This window comes from Desmodus rotundus, chromosome 2 (assembly GCF_022682495.2).
Source record: "Desmodus rotundus isolate HL8 chromosome 2, HLdesRot8A.1, whole genome shotgun sequence".
In the NCBI taxonomy this organism is placed as follows: domain Eukaryota; kingdom Metazoa; phylum Chordata; class Mammalia; order Chiroptera; family Phyllostomidae; genus Desmodus; species Desmodus rotundus.
Genome location: NC_071388.1, coordinates 136,159,163 through 136,169,841, shown reverse-complemented (window position 1 = coordinate 136,169,841; position 10,679 = coordinate 136,159,163). Strand labels below are relative to the sequence as shown.

Below are 10,679 nucleotides of genomic sequence, written 5' to 3'. Positions count from 1 at the left end.
ATAAAAAAGAACATACTACAATACAATACCTAAAATGACTCTTCCTAGCCTTCGTTTCACATCAGCAGATTCAACCAACTACTAATCAAAAACAGTATTTTCACATTTCTAACCGTGGATTTCCAACCACAGATGGAAAATACCATTTTCAATCTGAAGTTTCTTGGAGTCCAGGGATGCAAAGGATGGACCATAGATAGAGTGAAAAATCATACTCAGATCTCTATTGCACGGGGATTGGCATCTCTGATCCCAGCGTTGCGCAAGTGAGCTGTAGTGTTTTCAGCAGCCCAGGGATTGAGGGTGCTTGGGGTGATTTTCAGTTTGCCCAATAACAGGCTGGAGAAGCAAAGGATGAGTGGAGCTCTGGGAAAGACGCTGTGTTTGAGGAACGGTATCATTTTAAGCAAGGCTTTCTTCCTCTCTGAAGGTTCAAAACTTTAGGAGGGAAGCCGATCTTCCGAGGGTAGTACTACAAGACTAAGTCCACCCATGACATTGGAAGTTACAAACACCTAATTAAAACACAAGAGCCTGAGAAGAAGAAGGGAAAAGTGGAAGTGAGACCCATTAACTTGGGCAGAAGTTATGAATATGGAGCTTTAAACATCCATCTAAGTGCATACGACATGGCCCTGGCAGAGAGTTATGCTGAGTATGTTCACAACCTCTGCAACCATCTCTGCATTAAAGTCCAGGAAAGTTACACGATTCCCATGGAAACCGGGGAAGTGCTACGGCCTGCAGGCCCAAGGCCAAAAAATGTCCCTGGACTCAGTTCTTTCCCCCTGTGAACAAGGGGCTCAGGTCAGCAGTTCGAGTGTTACATTTGTAGAGATTTGCTTAGAAATAATCCAAAACAATCTTCCTGAAGGCGTCAAATTTTCAGTGAAGGAGCACACTGAAGAAGACTTCAAGGGAAAGTTCACAGCTTGGCCAGAACTGGCAAAACTGTTACCTAAGTTGAACTAGCTCACTGCAGAGTCTTTCATGCCAGCACTGGTGATACTGAGTGCCAAGGAGAAGGGCTTCCTGGGCAGTCAAAGTTAAGCAGGAGACCCTGACCATGAGATAGAAGAACCCCTCCCCACAGCCAGGAATGCCTCCTCTCCTCTGTGGAGGAGTGCTTGCCAATTGTCACCACTTTCCTTTGGGCCAACCACAGGTATCCTCCATCCAATAAAAATCTCCTAATGAAAAAGAAAGAGAGTCAACTGTATGTGATTCCATTTATGGAAGAACCAAACTATAATGATACAGAGAGAACAGATCAGGGATTACCAGGGGCTTGGGGGTGGGGCAGGGTACAGTTTGACTATTAAAGAAAGAATGAGGGAGTTTGGGGACTGATGGAACAGCTGTCTCCTTATTGTGCTTATGGTTACATAAATGTATACACTCATTAAAATTTATATAGAACTCCGCCCTAGTTGGTGTGACTTACTGGATTGAGCACTGACCTGTGAACCAAGGGGTCACTGGTTCCATCCCAGTCTAGGGCACATGCCTGGGTTGTGGACCAGGCCCCCAGTAGGGGGCACATAAGAGGCAACCACACATTGATGTTTCACTCCCTTTCTCTCACCCTTCCCCTGTGTCTAAAAATAAATAAATAAAATTAAAATATATAGAGAGAACTACATACCAATACAAATCAATTTTTATGTATGATAATAAAATATATATTAAATATTTAAATGGTTATGATCTAATTGCAAAAGGAAAGTTTCTGGTATCAAAATGAGACAGCACTTAAAAAGAAAAATAAATAAGTATTCCTTGCAGAATACACCATGAGTTTTATCTCTCTGTGATTAAACATATTCTATAGTAATAACATTGAGAACTCCACCATTATGTGGAGACCCACACATATACATAAGCATGCATGGTTAATCATAAAATTCTATGATTGTGAATGTTAACTTTCTCATCAACACTAATTGAAAGAGCCATAAAACTAATATCATGTGGTTATAGATACATAAACCTTACCATCTGTTCCACATACCTTTCAGCTGAATTTCTGCACTCTGTTCTTGCTGTCAATAACTCTGTTCAAATCGTTTGGTGTGAGAATATAACATCACTAACTTTAAAGACTTTTTTAAAGTAAAATTAAGAGTTATAAACATAATTTTAATGGGATTGATAAGGTTTGAAGTTCCTTCAGTACTCCAGTGAAGTCAATAAAGGGAGTTGTGTCCAGTTAGGCTTTCCAGATACAAAATCCCTGTGTTTTATCTGGGACTGCTAAATCCAGTGGCTAATTTTGTATGTCAGTTTGAGTGGGCTATGAGTGCCCAGATTAAACATTGTTTCTGAGGGTGTTTCTGGATAAGATTATTATTGGAAGTGGCAGACTCATTAAAGTAGATTACCCTCCCCAATACGGTTGGTTTAAACTTTTGTGGTCATGAATAGAATACAATGGGGAGTAAGGAGAAATTCATCCCTTTTCTTCCTGTGTCATTCATTGAACTGGGACATCTCGCCTTATTTTCTCTGGGATTTACATCATCTGTTCCTCAGGTTCTCAAGCCTTTAGATCAAGGGTGTCAAACTCATTTTCACTGGGGGCCACATCAGCTTTGTGGTTGCCTTCAAAGGGCTGAAATAATTTTAGGACTGTATCAATGTAACTAACTACTCCTTAACTGTTAAGGAGTTGAAATTACATCTGGCCCTTTGAAGGCAACAGCAAGGCTGATGTGGCCCCCAGTGAAAATGAGTTTGACACCCCTGCTTTACACTCAAGCTGAATTACATCACCAGCCTTCCTTGCAGATGACAGGTCATGTGACTTCTCAGCCTCCTTAATTATGAGTTAATTCCTCATAATAAATCTCCATGTGTATACACCTTCTATTGTTTCTGTTTCTCTGGAGAATCCTGACTAAAACTAAATATACATAATATAATAATAATAAATATATTTCCTTTTTACCTTTATTCCAATTTATAATAATATGTAATATAATATTTAAAAATTAATTTACTTTCTATAGGTTTCTTTAAAGTGTCCTACTTCTAAAGAATATAACAATTACATTTTGTTATTAATAATAGTAAATTCTTATACTGGCACCCATTTGATTATTTCCAATAGTTAATCTTTGCCACTTTGACCTATTGAAATTCCAATATGGAAGAATGCATTAAAATTGTCTAATCTAACTGTCTCATTTACTATATGAGGAAAATTGGTATAGCCATTATAAATAACAGTAGTGAAAATCATCAAAAAGTTAAAATAGAACTCCCATATGATCCAGAAATTCCACTTTGGGGAATATATCAAAAGGAAACAAAAATATTAACTCAAAAAGATATATGCATCCCATGTACATTGAATCATTTATAACAGTCAAGAGATACAACTAACTTACATTGGTAGATAAATGCTAGTGAAATAAATCAGACGGAAAAAGACAAATATTGGGTGATCTCACTTGTGTGTAAAATCCAAAACAAAGAAAAACAAACAAAGAAGGTCATATAAAAATAGGTCAGCCTTGTGATCACACCAGAGGTGGGTGGTACAAGGACAGGGAATTAGAGGAAGTGGGTCACAAAGCCTGAACTTCCAGTTGTAACATAAAGTCCTAGGGATGTAATGTACAACCTGATGACTAGAGCTAACACTGCTGACTGATACATAGGACAGTTATTAAGAGAATATATCCTAAGAGTTCTCATTAAAACACACATCCACATTTTTCCCCTCTAATTTTTTTCTTCTCTCATTTCTTTTTATTGTATTTATATGAGAAGGCGGAAGTTAGCTAACCCTGTTGTGGTAATCATTTCACAACACATGTAAATCAAACCACCACGCATTAAATTTACAGTGATGTACGTCAGTTGTTTTTCTATAAAATTGGAAAATATAAAGAAAATAGGATCTAGAAATGTTAAGAAATGTTTGCAAATTAGGCCATGAATTCAGATCTTTTTTTTTCAAATTTGAATACCCTGACCCAGAACCAAGTATTTCCTGTGGCCTTTCGTTTCTCCTTTCTTTTATTCTATAACGTATACCAAGCTATTTTCTATTAAAAACCAGTATTCTTTCTTTCTGAAATATTTCACATACCTGATTCCTCAGAGTCCAATGAGCACATATGTTTATTATTTGTTCGATATTTTTCTTTCTTGCATTAAAAAATCTGTTGCATCTACGATAACATACCTCTGGAATGTCAGGCTAATTTCCTTTTTCCAGACCCCTCCGGGCACAATCCCCCACCAGAGCAGAGATCACAAAACCCCTCATTGTTATTGTTATCATGTTAATTGTTAACTGTTAACTATCCTATGCCACCAATGTAAAAAAAAAGGTATGTGTCTGTTCCTTTTACTTTTTTACCAGTCCCAGAGATTTTCCTGCTTTGCTTTCTCTGGCCTCTCAAATCCATCACCAATGGATTTCATATAACCCCTTTACATCTCCACCTTTGATTGTAATCTATAAAATAAGGTATAATACTGCCATTCTCTGGAGTAATATATTAGTTAATTAAATTCAATTAAAATGAAAATAAAAATCTGTTACTAAATCGTATGATTCTAAATATGCCTCAACTTTTTTCTCGAGTGCATAATATTTTCAAAAGAGACGGTAAGTTCCCAGAAGACAGAAATTAGACTGTATTTGGCTCGGTTAACCCTTGTATGTAGCATATGGCCTTGTAGATGTTGTATACCTAAAATACTCGGCAATGCTTGTTGACTTTAATCTTTTTGTGTTGATTAAATTTGTTTTTATTATTAAAAAATAAATTCCAGAAAAAGGCATTAATAAGCGATGTAGGTAATATACTGTTACATTTGTTTTAAAATAAGCCTCAGGCATTTTCCTACACTTTTCTCACCATTATCTCCATCTGTAATAATAAAAAATATCTTCTGATTAAAGCTATTTCTGTTACCTCAAGCATGAATCTAATTTATTTGCTATTCAACCTTACTTTCCCTACGTTACAAGATTTGTTTTTCCTGTAATGCAATCCAAGGTTTTGACTTAAAAGGTAGAAAACATTTTCTCCCAAAGATGTACTTTAAAGTGAAAAATAAATAAATAACTTTAAAGTAGGTTGGGAATATTTCACAAGCTCAGGAAAAAAATTAATTTTAATCCAATAATTTTTATTAAATGTGTTTTGGAATAGATATGTCCTTTGGGGAAATACAACAGTATATATTCTGCCAACGAGTAGAAATCTAAAAAATGCTTTCCTAACAGAACTTTTGAAATACTTATTTACAGAGAGCAAAGGATTTCTTAGAAAGCTTGTGGTATTTCTAAAGTTGCATTGTATTTCCAAAGCTATGAAATATGATGTTCCTTCTATGACACCGTCATTAAAATTTAAAAGACTAATTTAGAAACCACAAAACTATCAGGTAGATTTTCTTAGAGATTTGTTCTCTGGATACTGTCATTTGCTGGCTTACTTATTAGCAGAAACATAAGTTTAATTTGTTCTACCGACACACATTCTAATACCACGTACATGGCAATAAATCATGCTGTTTCCCCACTTACATTTTACCCAGAAGGCAATTTCTCAACTTCTACTTTTCCCCCAATAGTTATATTGCTATTTCTTCTCCACATACAGTACAACCTTGATTGCTGGCTTCAATCCCCCCGGGAAAGAATCATACTCGGGGACAGATACACTGCATTCTGGAATTTGAACACTGATGACTTTCTTCGATCTTTGTTATTTTCATCTTTACAAAAAAAAATAGATTAATTTAATCTAAGAGAAGTTTCATCATGTATCATGAAGGGCATTTAAACACACAAATCAGTGTCCTAAATCAAAGATTTAGAAATTAAATGCATGGCAGAGAGGTTATTTTTTAATCCTCATGAGAACGATTAATTTGATTCCCAGCCATACCCTGGGCATCCAAGTAGGTGATACATTCATTTTCTATTTTGAGAAAGAAATTGAATTTGACTCACTTTCCTTCTACTTTTAAAAAGTACATAAATCAGAAACAACACAGTATTTTAAAATGTTTGTAAAAAAATAGTTATTTTTCATGAACCCTTTCACCACTGAAGAGCCTTTTAATTTCTTTATTATCATGGTTCTTTGTCAGGTTAAAGATTTTTTTGTTTTTTGGGGGGAGGGTTTTGAGAGAGAGAAATGTTGAATTGCATTTGTTTACCCTGATAAATTGTTAAACCTACAGGGGGAATAAAATTTTTAAATTGGCAGGGAAAGAGATCTTTTTCCCCTAAATTACCAAGTGATCTATCTAAAATATTTTCCCTAGAGATGAATGGGTTGAACTTTTACCCTAAATAACTGTTCTCAAACCTCAGTACTCTTACTTAAAATAGCTTTGAATGAGGAAAACAGCAAAAGGCACAAGAAAGTACTTTACAGATTTAGAGATTTAATCTCACATAACAAAATGAAAGCAAATTGAGCAACAAAAAGGACTAAAGTGTACATTTGTAGGCTGCACTCTCACCAGAATTCTTCCTTTTTTGTTTTACATAAATTTGGAAGACAACCAACAGTTCATTCTCACAATTTTCTTCTTTCTCCCCATTTTCTTCTGATTAATTTGGCTTGAAATAATGCTCTCCTTTCTATCGCTGCTCACTTCTCTCCATTTTGAATTTAAGTATCCACTATGCTGTTCTGATTCCATGTCCTCTGAGACAAGATAGCCCCTTTCTATTCTTAAACTCACCATAAATCCTTTCTCCAGAGAGTTTTCTGTTAAAATGAAATGGAGATAAACTACTATGAAATCCCTTTGGGATATAGGAATCTATTTACTATCTCCCTACAAACATGTGTTTTTGTGTCCAGATGTCTTTTCTGGGGATGGTAATCTAATATTTATATACTAATCTACCCCATCTCAAAGTAACAATTAAAAATTCTTGATTAATTATACTCCAACATCATCATTTTAAATGTATAAAAACCTTCTCAGTGAGGTTAACTATCCATCTACCTCCATGCTGTTGGTAGAGATAACGACTTTTGGGGGGACAAAGTATTGATTGTATAAAACAGGGACATAGATCCCTTGTTAGTTCTTAAGTGAGTAGTCATGTTTGGGAATTCTAAGAGTGACAGAGTTTGAAATAACAAATGAAGGTATTATTTCTTACCTATAAGGAAGCTAACTTTCAATGGAATACCAACTGTTAATTAACCTCAACTGCAGGAGCTACAAAAATATATGTATAACATCATTCTAGGAAAGAGGCTAGATGTTCACCAGTCCCACTAGGGAATACATGTAAATATTCATGTAAATCTACATATCTCTATATTTTTCTCTAAGTGTAAGTATAGATATTGATAGGTAGTCAGAGTCCTGTGGAGAGACAGCATTTACATCAGTTATTTTAAAAGAGATATTTTTATGTAAAGCATTGTTAACTAGTTATAAAATTGTTCACCAGATAACTGAAAGTGAAAAGGAGAACACAAAGGTGACATAGTGGTAACATCTCCAAAAAGCAGCTAACACCCTGCTATAGCCTTAATCTTGGGCAGGCGGAAGAGTAGAGGTAAGAACAATGCCTACCTGACTATAATATTCCCTTGGTATAGGTTTATCATGTTACTTTTGAAATTGTTTTTACCTTAAATACTAGTTACAACTTCTGTTACATTGAAAATATGAAAAATTATCAGATCAAATGCATTTACTTTTTTTCATGCCAAGGGCAACCACATATCACAAATATTAAATGAGGACCAGAAGTAGGAGTAAATTACATGTGTAGAAATTGGACTTTCATAGCACATTATTTAAAGATGCCCACAAATTATTTTATACAATCAAGATAGTAAGCTCAGTTTAGAGCTGTATAGTCATATCTTTTAACCCTTTTCTCCTTCCAGGAAATACAGGTAATGTCCTCTTTGATAGAAAAACAAAAATATGGCTTCATTAAAACTCAGTGTTGATCTGATTAAATTTGTGGAAAGGATTCACTCTTATTTTCCTAACACATATACATAAGATAAAGTCATAATGGAAGTATAAGCTTCTTAATAGTGTATCCTGAGCTAAAACCAAGGATTGCCTTCTTCAATCAGTGACCTTTAAGTTAGCCAGTATTAAATTTTACCAATGATTGTTAAAACTCCAGCAATGAAGAAGCACAAAGTAGGGAGAAGTCTGGAAAAATCTATACGGGTCCTCAAGGGTTTTTCTCTCCACATTGGACATCTACTCTCTCTCTCAGAATAATATATGAGGTCTGTGTATATATAATGTACTAGGTCTGTCTGGAAAAAGTCCAACAATTGTTAATATAGTGAGAACGATTTGCACAACATGAATGTAACCTGGCAGCCAAGCAGAGTGGACTGGAATGCACATGCATGAACAATGATGACTTCACTGTACTGGTCAGTGGGCCTGGTAGACACCATTGTGAGGCCATTGCATTCAAAATGACTGAACAGGTAGAACATCAGATCTGCAAGAAATTTTGCATCAAGCTTAAACATTCCTCCATGGAAACTATTTGGATGATTCAGAAGACTACAGCTATGGGCAACTGGCAATCGGCAACTTCATCACAACACGCCCACTCATACATCACCTCTTGTGCAGAATTTTCTGGTGAAACATCACATCACCCAAGTGACTCATCCCCACTTCAGCCTAGATTTGGTGCCCTGTGACTTCTGGCTTTTCCCCAAACTAAAATCATCTTTGAAAGGGAAGAGATTTCAGACCATTGATGAGATTCAGGAAAATAGAATGAGGAGCTGATGCTGACTTGGAGAACTGTGTGAGGTCCTAAGGTGCCTACTTTGAAGGGGACTGAAGCGTCATTGTCCTATGTACAGTGTTTCTTGTATCTTGTATCTTCTTCAATTAATGCCTCTATTTTTCATACCACATGGCTGGATACTTTCTGGACAGACTCGTATATATTAGATAATAGCTGAAGTCTATAAAATGTGCTTATCTCACACAGCAGGGACTATTTCAGCTATGAAACATCTCCATTTTGCCTCTATGATATATCAGTATTGAACAGCTTACATGAAATTCTCTAGGAAGTCGTACAAGTACATGGCATTTGCAGGGTTGTTTTGTTGTTGTTGTTGTCGTTGCTGCCATAGCAATCATTAGCCAGGAACATCCCAATCAAAACATTCCATAGGTAAGGATTCTATGCCGAGCAAATGCCCTTCATCTATTTTCCCAGGGTTTAAGTCACTTGCCTTCATTTTTCTTTTCCACTGGGCATATTTCTCCCTTGCCCATACTTGGGGATACAATAAATCACCCAGTTCAACTGCTTAATTTCTTCTTCCTCATATTTACACAATGGTTTACAGAAGAAAACATAAAGATCAGTCTTTAAATGGTAGACTTAGCACAAGTTGGTTGTTAAGCTGACTGTCAACCAAGCAGGTTTCCTTGAAATCAGGCAAGTCTTTGCCCTCCATAGTGGACACGGAGTTGTTATGAAACATGGAATCTGTTCATTGGGGAAAGTAGTTTTACTTTTATGAAGGACAAAAGCAGCTTCTCAAAGATGTGCATCTATGGCTTTAAGGAAGAAAACATTTTTCAAAAAAGGTGGAAGAAAACTTGCCACTTTGCAAAAGCTTTAAAAATTAAAGAATCAGCATTTAATTTTAATAAAAAGTACTTGAAGATATACTGGTCACTATAAGATATCAAATATATTAATCTTATGAAGATCATTTTTGTTTGTTTATTTTATTCCAAATCTTGAGGAGAACCCAGGATTCCTAGAGGTAATATTTTTTTTTGTTTCTAATGCTTTAAGTCATTAGAAGTACAATAATTAATATTTTAATATTTGGAGTGAAAAGAACTCAGAAAATCATTTTGCCCAGATATCTATATTAAAAACAATTGTATTTAACACTCATTTTACATGTGAATTAATTGATGCTGAGAAAAATTAACAGATAAGCCTGACAACATAAAGGTAATTATCAGAGAAAGGTTAGACAGAGTTGAGGGTTCTCTTTTCTATTGTTAGAAGAAAAGTAAATAAATTTGCCTTGAATTTCCTATGAAGTAGGGACTATGCTAAGTACATTTTTCATAACCTTAAGCCTTTATTATTATTATTATTATTATTATTACTAATTTACCCATTAAAAATCTCTGAACCTCATAAATTTAAATAAAAGACCCATGGTCAAATATTTATTAAGTTGTATAGCTGGATTCCGACTCAGATTGGACACCAAAAGAATACTCTTCTCACCTGAGACACATTTTTTTGCCCAAACCACATTACATTAGCCAAACTGAAGACCCACCCAATCAACTTCTAATAAAACATTGTCCAGTAAAAACCTGATGAAAGCCACAAATACTAGCCAATGTTTAATTTGAAATTTTCTCATAGCTTAACTTTAAAAGTAAACAAACAGTTGAACTTAATTTCACAATTATATTTTATTTCTCTAAAATATTAATAATACTATTTCACATGTAATCAATATAAAATTATTAATAAGGTATCTTACATTTTTTTGTGTGTGTATGCTTTTAAATCATGTGTGTATTTTATACTTACAGAACATTTTCGTTCATACTAGGCACATTTCAAGTGTTGCAATAGTTATAGATAAAATTAACAAACCTGTGACTAGTGGCTGTTTTTTAGACAGTTCAGTTGTAAG

At 35.0% G+C, this 10,679-nt stretch overlaps 1 pseudogene; it reads left to right on the top strand.

Moving 5' to 3' along the window:
* Positions 1-354: 354 nt before the first annotated feature.
* LOC112313009 (large ribosomal subunit protein mL48 pseudogene) lies at positions 355-972 on the top strand (annotated as a pseudogene).
* The last annotated feature ends 9,707 nt before the right edge of the window (positions 973-10,679 follow it).